General features: G+C 41.6%; 1 protein-coding gene across 1 annotated transcript in view; it reads right to left on the reverse strand.

Moving 5' to 3' along the window:
• The window catches only part of LOC146776244 (galanin receptor type 1-like), a 723,192-nt gene that overhangs the window by 127,756 nt on the left and 582,670 nt on the right, over positions 1-12,766 (reverse strand). The gene's annotated exons all lie outside the window — the stretch shown is intronic.

Raw genomic sequence — 12,766 nt, forward strand, 5'->3', positions numbered from 1 at the left:
ACAATAGACTTTTTCTAACTCCCACATTCTTACATAAGATTAACCCGGACACTCCAGATATTTGCAAGACATGTTCTGCACAACAAGCCAACCTGGAACAGTTAAAACAGTTGCTATTTACATGTCCTTATGTTTCCACTTTTTGGATACAAATTTGGGACCAAATCAAATCTATATTTAATTCCAGCATACCATATTCTATTACCAATGTGTTTTTGGGAAACATATCTGATGCATAGGCAAATGTTTCATTTAATGTGAAAATGCTGGACCTCTTGTTAGCAGTTACTTTTCAGCAAATAATTCGACACTTGAAGGATTTTATGCAATTGTCAACTGAAGTTTGGTGATACGCAATCTGCTACAATCATAGATTGGATGCTGCTTATAAGCATTCTATATCTCTTGTTTCTAATCAACACAGTTTCTTGATTACTCAGCCAATTTGTCGTTTGCCCCTCTACCTAGTGCTCAAGAAGTGCTTTAACCTCCCTGACTTCCTAGTCTGATAGTATTATTTTCTCTATATATAATGAGCCTCTTGTTAAATATTTCATTATTTATGCTCTGCTTACAATCAGACATGTGTTTGTTTTAAATGATTCATGTACATGCTCTCCCCTTTCTTTTCACCATCCATTAGTTACTTAGATTTTTGACTATTCAAATGTATTACTTTTTAAGTTTACTATGATTGTATCATTTATTTCAACAATCAACTTATTCTTTAAAAATGTCCAAATGATTATGTAGCTTATGTACTCACGCATGGATGTTCAAACCAATCTTGGCACATTCCCATGGAGCAAACCAACCTGAAATGCTAGGATTCATGCACAAGAACACAAGCAGCACCATGGGTTGAGGTATTTGAATTTGTCAGTGGTAAAACCTGTCAGTGGTGTTTTATTTGCCAACAGTAAAATATGCAGTGCTTTTTATGTTAGGATCATTTTGCACCAAATAATATTTTTGCATTGCTAAAGTGTTATTTCAATACATAAGATATGCAAAACCAATTAAGATAATCACTAACAGCTGATACCACCAATACTTTCTGATACTAGCAAGGCATACTGCTTGTAAATGTGACAGGGCCTATTCGGTGGCCTACAGCTTGCGATCACAGCCACAGAGAATTTGGGATCCTTCCTACCATCCCCCAATGGAGACTTGCTCTCAAGGGAATACTTACAATATAGTGTATTTTCCCAGTCTACCTTTCCTCAAAGACTGGTTAGGCTGAAATGTGTTCAGCTGCAGTATAATTTGACTTATCTGGTTATCTGGTTAAAACAAAACGTCCATCTTTTCCAGTTTTTACCCTTAAAAAATATGTACACATCCTTAAAACGTTATTACAAAGACATTCTCTTGAGTTTTAAAGGGCCATCCAGTATAGAAACAAAAAACATTTCTGCTTGCCCAGTCCTGTATTTCCAACAATCACCAACAGTAGACATTCTACAATGTGCGTTTGTTTGACGATGTTAGCTGTGCATTCGAGATCTGTTGTGAGATCTTTCACAGAAGGACTCCTTTAAAACAATGAAACCATTATTCATGGAGAATCATTAGAACCTTCAACACAATTAAAAGGAGATGGGCTTCATACATCATTTTGCAGGCCGATGAATATGGCCAAGTGGAGCATTGTGCCACGTCAAGGGGCTGACACATCAGCCACTCTTTCCACTCCTAGTCTGTACACCCGAGAGTTGCACACAGTGTTTCATTTGAGTCAGTGATTTCTATTAAGGGGCACTAGCACTTATTTTTGCAAACCAGCCTTTATTTTTCCACATCGCATATATTTACTAAGTGCAAGAAAGAGCAAACCACCCAGAACAGAAACCATCATAAATGTAGAAAGCAGGAACCTGCAACAGTGAGATAAAGGGGTAGGCAGTGTCTGCTGGTGGATTAAAGAAGCATGAGGTAGATGTAAGACTAGCAGGCTTGGTATTCGCTGCTGACAGTTAATTGCATCTGCCGCAGGATTCTGAGCAGATCTTTGGGACTCTTTCTTATACAAATTAAGGACTGGTCGCACAAGTACATCTTTCCATTTTAATCAGGATCTCCACCTGAAGTTTTACGAAAAGAAGCAATTTTACTTTAAAAATTGAGCTATGATTACACTTGTTAACTGAGATGTGTAGATTGAAAGCCCTTGTGCCATTGAGATGACACTCGGCTATGGGGCAGTAAGGGATTCACATTTGCAGATGTCTTCTCATCACAGTAATAGTGACAAACCTTTAACTAATGAAATTTCAGATAATAGTGTTCCAGATTTTTTGTCTGGGAAAATGAAATTGATTTCATTATGAAAAAACTATGTTTCAGCTCTCACACAATTTAATTCCTTCATTGTGATGCAGGCAGGGCTTTTGTATGGAAAAATAAGTCAGAGAGTGAGTTCTTTCTTTGAGTGTGTTTTCACTTTTTTTTTTTCGGTAAGGCCAAACACAATAGTGGAGCCCTCTTCTTTTCATGAGTGCTAATGAAAAACGTAACTGGTGTCAGCTGGGAAGGGTTTGGGAATAGAGTACCGCAGTCAGAGAGAAGATGGGAACAAATTAACTATGATTGCACATAATAAGTCTTCAGTAAGGCCCTTAATTCTAGAATGTTGTAATAAAATGATGTATTAATTTTATTATTTGTGTTTGTATAATGCATACCTAGCCACAGGAGACAGTTCATCGATTCACATGGGACAGGGATACCTGACAATGTGTGGTGAACAGAGATTGGAAGGAAACATATTTTAATGCATCAAAGGTATATATGTGCAGTAGAGGAATGCATGTATGGTGTGCATCTGTTGGTCCTGGCCCTTTTTGCAGGGTCTCCCCCAGATTTATGTCTTCCGTTGCTGAACCCATTTTAATGGGCATTATGACTTGTGCACTTTTTCCATGCTATCCAGAGATAACGTTCCTGTGCTCTCTCCATAAAACATGGTACAATTTGCATCTACCTGGTTGGTACATCTACTTTACTCGTAAGTCCCTATTAAATGGTACTGCATGTAATCAGAGCCTGTAAAATAAATGCCCTGGTGGACTTGCAGCACTCATTGTGCCACCGACTAAAAAAGCTCTCTAAAACATGTCTCATGCCTGTCACTGCAGTCTGTAGCGCAGTTTTAAACTGACATTTCAACCTGGTATAATAAAACTTTTGCCAGGCCTAATTCTTCTTTTTAATAGAGGTAGGCTCTTTAAAGCTCCTAGGGCAGGGTGCATGTTATTTAAAAAGTAGGAGATGTGCACTTAAGTTATGTCCTGCCAGTGAAAAACTCTTAAAGTTGTTCTTCACTGTTGTACGGCTTATTTTTCTCTCATTGTCTAACAGTGGGTTACTTTATTACATTTAATACGTGCTAACGTTGGATTGGGAGCAGATAGAGATATGCTGTTTAGACTCAAATGAACTGTAATTTGAATTCCTCCTAAATGGTAAAGTTAGATTTTAAATCACATTTCTGATACGGATACTTTTAGAAAGTTGCCATTGGTGCAGCGCAATTTTTACCCCACCCTTACCCGTCATAGATACAGAGCCTAAACTTGCACTTAGCACGTTTCCCGTGTGGCCTAATGACAATTAGCATGAAATGTGGCAAATGACATAATTATTGAAGTGCATTCAATGTAGAATGAGAGTATCCATACATAACATTGTATGTCTTAACCGTAATAATTGAGAGATAGACTTGATGAATAAACCATCCTCACATATTTAGAATGTGTTTACTTTAGAAACGATAATGGATTTATGTAATGTGTGCACTAATGTTTCACATATATTTTATATGAAATGTAGGTCTTAGCCATACTTACACATGTGTATTAAAGATTTACTGTATGTCACATGCAATTGTCATGTGTTTCCTTAAGGGCCCACTTTGTTTACTCATATTTTAGTTTGCTTGCACATTTAGGCTGCTTTGCCTTGCCACGCAACACTTGGCATATTTCTTTTTGTACCACAATAATATTTTAGAAAAGCACTGCACATATTTTTGTAATTGGTTCAGACTGTCTGAACATCTTGAACAAGGCCAAACCTCACTATACCCGGTCCTTTTGTGATCGGTTAGCAAACGTAGCTTGACACTTAGACACAACAAACATTCATATCTGCTGTTTTCAAGAAGACACCTTGTAACATATACACAGAGGCATGCCATTTTGAAAATAGAGAGAAGACATTCGAGCAGAACAGAGGTACAGAAGAGAGAGAGAGATCCACCGCATGATATACAGAACAAATACCTAAGCAAAGCAGGTATGGGGTTCATCACTAAATCCTGAGATCTATAATATAACACTGTGTTTCCATAGTGAGGGTATGCTGAGGCAGATAAATAATTCACCATGTTATGGCTTCTTAATTTTTATAGTTTACTTGTAATGCTTCTCACTCTGTTATGATGCATATGTTTTATTATTGTAGTGCAGATGTTTTATAATACAGTACAATACAGTCAATAAATATTGTAAACTTTTCTTGTGTCTTTTTGCTTATTATGGAAATGCATGAGTGAGAAAATGAAAGTTTGATGATCTGTTTCTATGATTCCCTGAGGGGACTAAAGTGTTATGTTATGGGGTGCTAACTTACCTGTTACTCTAGAAAGTTTAGAAAGGCAGGTAAAGCACTATAAGGTAGTCTGGAAATTTGCTAATAGGTACTGATGTGGTATGGTGACTCAGTCCCTAAATACTGACGTTCTGTGGTCCCAGGGACAGTTCTATTTATACAGAATCCCTGCAACACAATGTAAATCTAATGTACTGTTAAGTTATATTTATTTGTGTTTAAATGTGCACACACATATTAAATGGGCACCATTAATTTAATGTTCAAAATTTGCTTTAAGTAAGCCTCTCTTCCATTCTGCATAAAATACTGTTTTCCATTTCTGCTTGATTGACATTCCCCTTGCGGGTGCGTTCAAACAGATTGTTAGTTTGAGAATAGATACAACACTGTATTAGCGATAGAGAGTAAGCCTGAGGAGGAGACCTTGATGAAGGAACATGGAAAGCTAGAGCATTAACTAAAGTGTACTTTTCAGAAATGTTACAACATGGCTTGGTTGAGCAAGGACGATGTCGTTCCCATGTTCAGTGTGGGACATTTTCAAATGTTACAGCATACAATGTGGGAATGGAAAAGGACAAAGGAATCCCTGATGATGTAAACAGAGGGGTTGTACCTGATTGATTTTAGTGTGAATAATTGGAGTCTACACTGTCTGGTACACAAGCCACTTTTCCTTGGACTTTGAGAGGTTTTTACACATATGCTTATTCCCTATGATTCTTGCGCGGAGGCTTTTGGGAACATGATGTACACGGCAGCTCCAGCCGTGAGAGGTTGCACCGCCGATAATACCGGAGGAAGGTCTGTGTGGCTGTGCACCTTCACAGCCTGTTCCAGCACAAGAAAATATGCATTTTGGGGAAGCGGATTGACGGACCTGAAGCCCACCGGAGGGCTGTGAATAATTTTATTTCATGTTGGCAGATGAAGTAGTGCTGAAAAAACGGACCCCACCAAAGGGGAAGAATCAGGACTACCATTCCCGGCATGCTGTTCACTGGAGGACACGTGTCTGTAAGGGTCATATATATGGTAATCCAATGCCTGTTTTCCAGCTTGCCAAAATCCCATGATTAAGGTGCAGGTGGCACTGAAACGCGTAGGGATACCAATTGTTTGGGCTGTTGAAACCGTTTCCTGCAATAAAGGTTCAGGTGAACAATTTCTTGTGGAGTGCACTTCTAAAGCGCGGAGGCTTTTGGGAACATGATGTACACGGCAGCTCCAGCCGTGAGAGGTTGCACCGCCGATAATACCGGAGGAAGGTCTGTGTGGCTGTGCACCTTCACAGCCTGTTCCAGCACAAGAAAATATGCATTTTGGGGAAGCGGATTGACAGACCTGAAGCCCACCGGAGGGCTGTGAATAATTTTATTTCATATTGGCAGATGAAGTAGTGCTGAAAAAACGGACCCCACCAAAGGGGAAGAATCGGGACTACCATTCCCGGCATGCTGTTCACTGGAGGACACGTGTCTGTAAGGGTCATATATATGGTAATCCAATGCCTGTTTTCCAGCTTGTCAAAATCCCATGATTAAGGTGCAGATGGCACTGAAACGTGTAGGGATACCAATTGTTTGGGCTGTTGAAACCGTTTCCTGCAATAAAGGTTCAGGTGAACAATTTCTTGTGGAGTGCACTTCTAAAGCGCGGAGGCTTTTGGGAACACAATATATATATATATATATAATGCTCAAAGTGTTCCCACAAGTATATATATATATATATATATATATATATATATATATATATATATATATATATATATATATATATATATATATATATATATATATATGTGTGTATATATCTATATCTATATTCACTTAAAAAACCATAGGTTTCACACATGTTATAGTTAGGTGGATATTTCACTCGTAAAAAACCAATCAAATTCCCCTGTTATAGTTAGTTCAGATAACTATAACTCGCGCGCCCGCAATGCACTGCTGATGATGTCACATATTACATCACTCATGACATGGTCAGTGACATCACTCATGACATCACTGATGACATCATCCTTGTGATAGAGTGGCGGTCGCGCGAGTTATAGTTATCTGAACTAACTATAACGGGGGAATTTCATTGGTTTTTTACGAGTGAAATATCCACCTAACTATAACATGTGTGAAACCTATGGTTTTTTAAGTGAATTTGCAAGGTTTTTTAAATGCTAATTCCTAACTATAACGTGTATGAAACCTATGGTTTTTTCAGTGAATTTGTAAGTTTTTTTAAATGCTAAGTTATGTTTGTATTATTATTTTTTTTATATATTTATTTTACAATAAACTACATATTAAAAAAATTTTTTTGTTTGTTTTGGTTTTACGCCGTGCGCGCACGGTGCGCGCACCCCTGTGATTTTTAAATACACAGCGTTTTTCAAACCGCACCTTTATCCCTTATTCGCCAGCTGATTGGCCAATCGGTAAGCTTATATAAGCACTGTCCCAAGGTCTTCTGGGACTTGAAGTGCGGATTCATTCTCCCCATATGGGGGCTGTGTGGCCAGGTCCCCTAATCAACCCTCTATGGGTCCCGTGAAGTGTGAGTCCTGAAATTCTCAGTGCCGCTGTTCCCGGAAGACTTGGCGGGATGCCAAGCCTCGGCCCGCTGATTCTGCAGTGGTGCACGCTCCGCGGCTGGGAGGCCACGTGAAATATGATGCTCAAAGTGAACCAGCCTAGAAAAAGGAATCTTCCGAAGCGCGTCGGCTACAGCCTGTGACTTGAAGGACCTGCATGGATTTCCTGCTGTTGGAGTGCATGCTAAACTTGTGGGAACACTTTGAGCATCATATTTCACGTGGCCTCCCAGCCGCGGAGCGTGCACCACTGCAGAATCAGCAGGCCGAGGCTTGGCATCCCGCAAGTCCTTCGGGAACAGCGGCACGAGAATTTCAGGACTTACACTTCACGGGACCCATAGAGGGTTGATTAGGGGACCTGGCCACACAGCACCCATATGGGGAGAATGAATTCGCACTTCAAGGCCCAGAAGACCTTGGGACAGTGCTTATACAAGCTTACCGATTGGCCAATCAGCTGGCGAATAAGGGATAAAAGGTGCGGTTTTGAAAAACGCTGTGTATCCGGTGAACCAGCCTAGAAAAAGGAATCTTCCGAAACGCGTCGGCTACAGCCTGTGACTTGAAGGACCTGCGTGGATTTCCTGCTGTTGGAGTGCATGCTAAACTTGTGGGAACACTTTGAGCATCATATTTCACGTGGCCTCCCAGCCGCGGAGTGTGCACCACTGCAGAATCAGCAGGCCGAGGCTTGGCATCCCGCCAAGTCTTTCGGGAACAGCGGCACCGAGAATTTCAGGACTTACACTTCACGGGACCCATAGAGGGTTGATTAGGGGACCTGGCCACACAGCACCCATATGGGGAGAATGAATCCGCACTTCAAGTCCCAGAAGACCTTGGGACAGTGCTTATACAAGCTTACCAATCAGCTGGCGAATAAGGGATAAAAGGTGCGGTTTTGAAAAACGCTGTGTATCCGGTAAACCAGCCTAGAAAAAGGAATCTTCCGAAACGCGTCGGCTACAGCCTGTGACTTGAAGGACCTGCGTGGATTTCCTGCTGTTGGAGTGCATGCTAAACTTGTGGGAACACTTTGAGTATTATATATATATATATATATCCAAAAAAAAACAGAGAACTCTGGGTAGTTCTCAAGTTTTGGTGTAAAGCAGCTCCAATATAGAGCACTCTCAACACCAGTGTCACTCTTAATTTACTCACCTCAAATGTCTGCTTTTCTATCAAAGTCTTTAAGCGTAGGATTAGCACAGTGCCATCCACACCGAGATAGAAAGGGACAAAGTATTTTGCCATTTCTACAGAAAAGTCTTTAAGCATATGATTATCACAGTGCTATCCATGCCGAGCTGTAAAATGGCAAAAGCCTTTTACCACTCCAGGCACAGTATTACAGCTTTGTATTGATAAAATACCATCAAATCCAAACAGAAATGAATAAAAGCTACCCCTGACACGTGTTTTGCTCTCATTAGAGCTCTTCCGAGAGGTATAGCTTTGTCCAGACACAAAGGCGCACCCAGTATAAGTCTAAATAAAACCCTTTCAGACATAGAGTGATGCATAAATTATGCAAAACAAGAAACAGAGAACTCTGGGTAGTTCTCAAGCTATGTATAAATATATGCATATTTATATTTACTTTTTATTTTTTCACTGAAGAAAAGCAAAGGTTAGAGTGACGTTATAGTTATGTGGTGAAATAAAAAATTAAAGTTTAAAAACGACTGAAATTCACACCGGTTATAGTTTACTGAGCTAAATATAACTGTAAATTGTGCTCCTGCAATGCTCTGCCTATGACCTCACATATTACATCACTATACAAAGTACATATTAAATCACATCATTGATGACATCACTGGTGACATCTCAAATGACATCATTGATGGCATAATTTAGCTGTTGCTCTACAAATTGCTCTATAAACCGCTAGATCTTAGAACAAACACAAAGTCTGATTCAGTATGATAACAGTTATATGGTGCCCAGTTTAGCTATCAGTGAAGTTTTAATTGCAAGTTGTACATTGTACTTCATTTAAACAAGGTAGAAACTGAGAGCCATAAGTGTAATTTGCAGATGTATGTTTTGGGTTATTTCAAAGGTTAGTTGCCAAAACGGGCGAAAATCTAAAGCTTCTCCTTACATTTTTCACCTATGGGTTTCTACGCATAAATTAATGTTGAAGAGTTCTGATGTAGTGCCATTATAATTTCTATATATACAGGAGGTTTATAAAGTTTAGATATTTATTTCTATAGGTTCAGTAAAAATTCAAACAATTTACCCATTGTAAGATGTATAAGCTATGGGTAACTCACATACAGACAATTCTAGTTGTAGTATGATTCTTAGCGTAATTAAAGTAGTGTACGCAATTCTACTCATTTTAGAAATATGTGTAGGGCACTTTGAGATACTACAAAAGGTTGTCCAAAAGGCCTGTTTGTGCATGCTTCATCATTGTCTAATGTATTGATGTGAAGCAGTTTACCTTAAAATCTGTCAGATGAGGTACTAAACAGGCATATCTCATTAACATAAATAATGTCTGTTTTTCAATAGTATTCAAGGCTTAATAGGTTGCTTGTCTCGTTAAAGTCTACAGAGCCATTATGTTTCTTTCCCACCGAAACCAGTAAAGAAAGAGCATGACTTAATGTGGGTGATTTGACAGATATGCTTCATATGAATGTTGCAAATGGTAACGCCCCTTATTAATAAAGAGGTTATAGAAAATTGGGTCTATGTTTATCTGAATACCTTTCAGTATCCATTGGATGACGTCATCAGTGGTGTCATTTGAGATGCCATCAGTGAGTCACCAATGATATCATTTAATATGTCATGAGTGATGCACCACACCCTAACAAGTGGCCACCCCCGTCAATCATGGCCTTTGGCCTTGTGCAGAGTGGGGTTGGCCACATGGCCTGGCCTGCATACAGTCCCTGCTCTCAACGCACCACGGGTGGCCAACCCTCCAACAGGCACTGCCTTTTTTGAGGTTTGCCTCAGGGCCTATACTTTGGCCAGGCAATGCACCTACCCTTCAAGAGTGTCAAACCCCACCCCATCAAACATGGCCGTTGGCCATGCATGATGTGGGGTTGGCTTCAGTGCCTGGCCTGTGTGTTATCATTGATGTCATAGGAGATATCATCAATGTTGTCATGCAACATGTTATAAATGATGTAATATGTGAGATCATAAGCAGTGCATGGTGGGGAAGCAATTTATAGTTAGTTCACTGAACTATGACTGCTAAATTTAAATTTGTACGGATTTATATACATTTGTTTTTATCCCATTTCAACACCTAACTATAATGTCTCTAAATCTCTGCTTTTTTCAGTGAATTTCTGAAGTGTGTTGATCATACTCAGGCAACACTCCAACTGCACACGGCCTTCGGCCACGCGTAGGCCCACACTCCATAGGTGGCCAAGCAACAGCAGCCTGCCTTCCATGGTCAGCTTGCTGCCTCTGCCCCCCTCCTGCCTGCAGCCTGTTCTCCATCTTTGTGCCCCTGCTGCCTCCCCCTGCCCACCTGGTCAGCTTGTTGACCATGACCTGTCCTGAATTGCCAGCTTGCTGCTTCTGCTTCTCTCCAGCCTGCCCGCCATTCTCCGCCTGTCTGCCTACCCATCGTGGTCAGCTTGATGCAACTAACCATGCCAGCTTGCCCTTCATGGTCAGCTTGCTGCTCCTGCTTCCATCCTTCCTGCCCTACTTTCTAAGTGTGCATGTTCCCCTGTCTCCTCCCTCCTGCCCTCCATAGTCAGTTGTACTTCCACTGCCTATGCTGGCTGCCCTCAATGTTCAGATTGCTGCCCCAGGCTCCCTCCTGGACCTCTGTTCTCCATCTGCATGCCTCGGTCCCCTACCACCTGTTCTCTATGGTCAGCATGCTCCCTACGACCATGCTGGGCTCCCCATGTGGTCAGCTTGCTCTCTCTGCCACTGCCCCAGGTTTACTCCCTTCCCTAAATTCTCCATATGAGTGTGTAACGCCCTGAACGTCTCAGGATCGTTTAACAGACACGATAATGAGAACGCAACCACTTGTGAAGGTTTAGTTATTTTAATGAAGGCAAAAATAATACAAGGCATAAACAAAGGTTATAGTCACTGGAATCCTCCAGGCTAAGTACGTTACCAGCCCACAGCACGGATGGTCCTAACCGTCCTCTGCATTTACGCCGATCCCGGCGTATGCCAACAGAGGGCAGAAATGAAATGGCCGACAATGCCAATCGGTAGGCTGTGAGGGGGCACGAAGAGTGTTGGGGAGAATCGAGGAGTCAAGGAAACACCCAGCCGGGGTCTCTACCTGAAGGGAGCAGCCGCTCAACCTCTTCCTCAGACTGCACCGGGACGCGGAGTCACCTCCTGGTGATGCGTCACCGATACCCCAATCACAAGCAAAGAAGACTGAACCGAGAGCAGCCGCTCGATCGATCGATCCTGTGGACTTCCGAGTCTGTAACGCGGCAAACACCTCCTGGTGTGCGTTACAGCTGGCAGTCCCTGTATCTCTGGTCGGGCTGGGAGTTACAACTCCAACCAGCAAAAGCGCCACTGCGCTTTGACTCAGCCGAGTCAAAAAGCGAAGCTCAATGGTTATCCGGTAGAGCTTCCGGGTCCTTCACAGGTGACGATGGGGCAAGACACGGCCCAGGGAGTAACGACTCGACCTACCTCCGTTCTTGCCTTACTGGAGCTCCACTCCGGAACACTGCTCTTCACTAAGCAGGTACGTCGGTGTAAACACAATATCCGACAGCGTTGTACCTCCCGGTTCCTCCCTTTATAGGGCGTGTTTTCCTTGAGTTATGTAACAGCTCTCCTGTTTACATAAGGGCGTGTTTTCCTTGAGTTATGTAACAGCTCTCCTGTTTACATAAGGGCGTGTTTTCCTTGAGTTATGTAACAGCTCTCCTGTTTACATAAGGGCGTGTTTTCCTTGAGTTATGTAACAGCTCTCCTGTTTACATAACCTCTCAACCGCTAAGCATCCTGGGAGATGTAGTCCGTTTTCGCTGGTTACCGTTTTCCTCCCCTCGCATGACAGGAATTCTTGACAGAGTGCTTTTTAACCCCCCACCCCCGTTGCCCATTGTGCTGGCCCTTCCTATGCCAGCCTGCCTTGTATGCTCAGCTTACTTCCCATGCTCCTTCCCCCTGCCCTCTGTTGTCCGTGAAATTGCCCCTGCACCCTCCCTCCTGACCTCTGCAGCCCATTGTGATGCCTCAGCCCCTGCCACCTGCTTGTCTTTCTTTTAGCCTTTCGAAGCACCAAGCATCATTTTATGACAAAAAGAACATCCTAATTTCTAAACGAAATGATTTAGGTTTTCAGATTTGATTCCATCAAGATGGATTCAGGTGTGTCACAATTATGTCACAAATAGAATATTTAGCGCTCAAGTTGTTAATTACAGCATGGTGGGAAGCTGTAGTAGCACACTAAGAAAATAACTGATAGACTTCTGATGAGTTCAAAAGTAAATGTTTCAGTCTAAATGTTACAATGTGCTACTTACATGGATTAGAAATACATTTGAGAATTCATAGCAAATGTGT

The sequence above is a fragment of the Triturus cristatus genome, chromosome 12, assembly GCF_964204655.1.
Source record: "Triturus cristatus chromosome 12, aTriCri1.1, whole genome shotgun sequence".
In the NCBI taxonomy this organism is placed as follows: domain Eukaryota; kingdom Metazoa; phylum Chordata; class Amphibia; order Caudata; family Salamandridae; genus Triturus; species Triturus cristatus.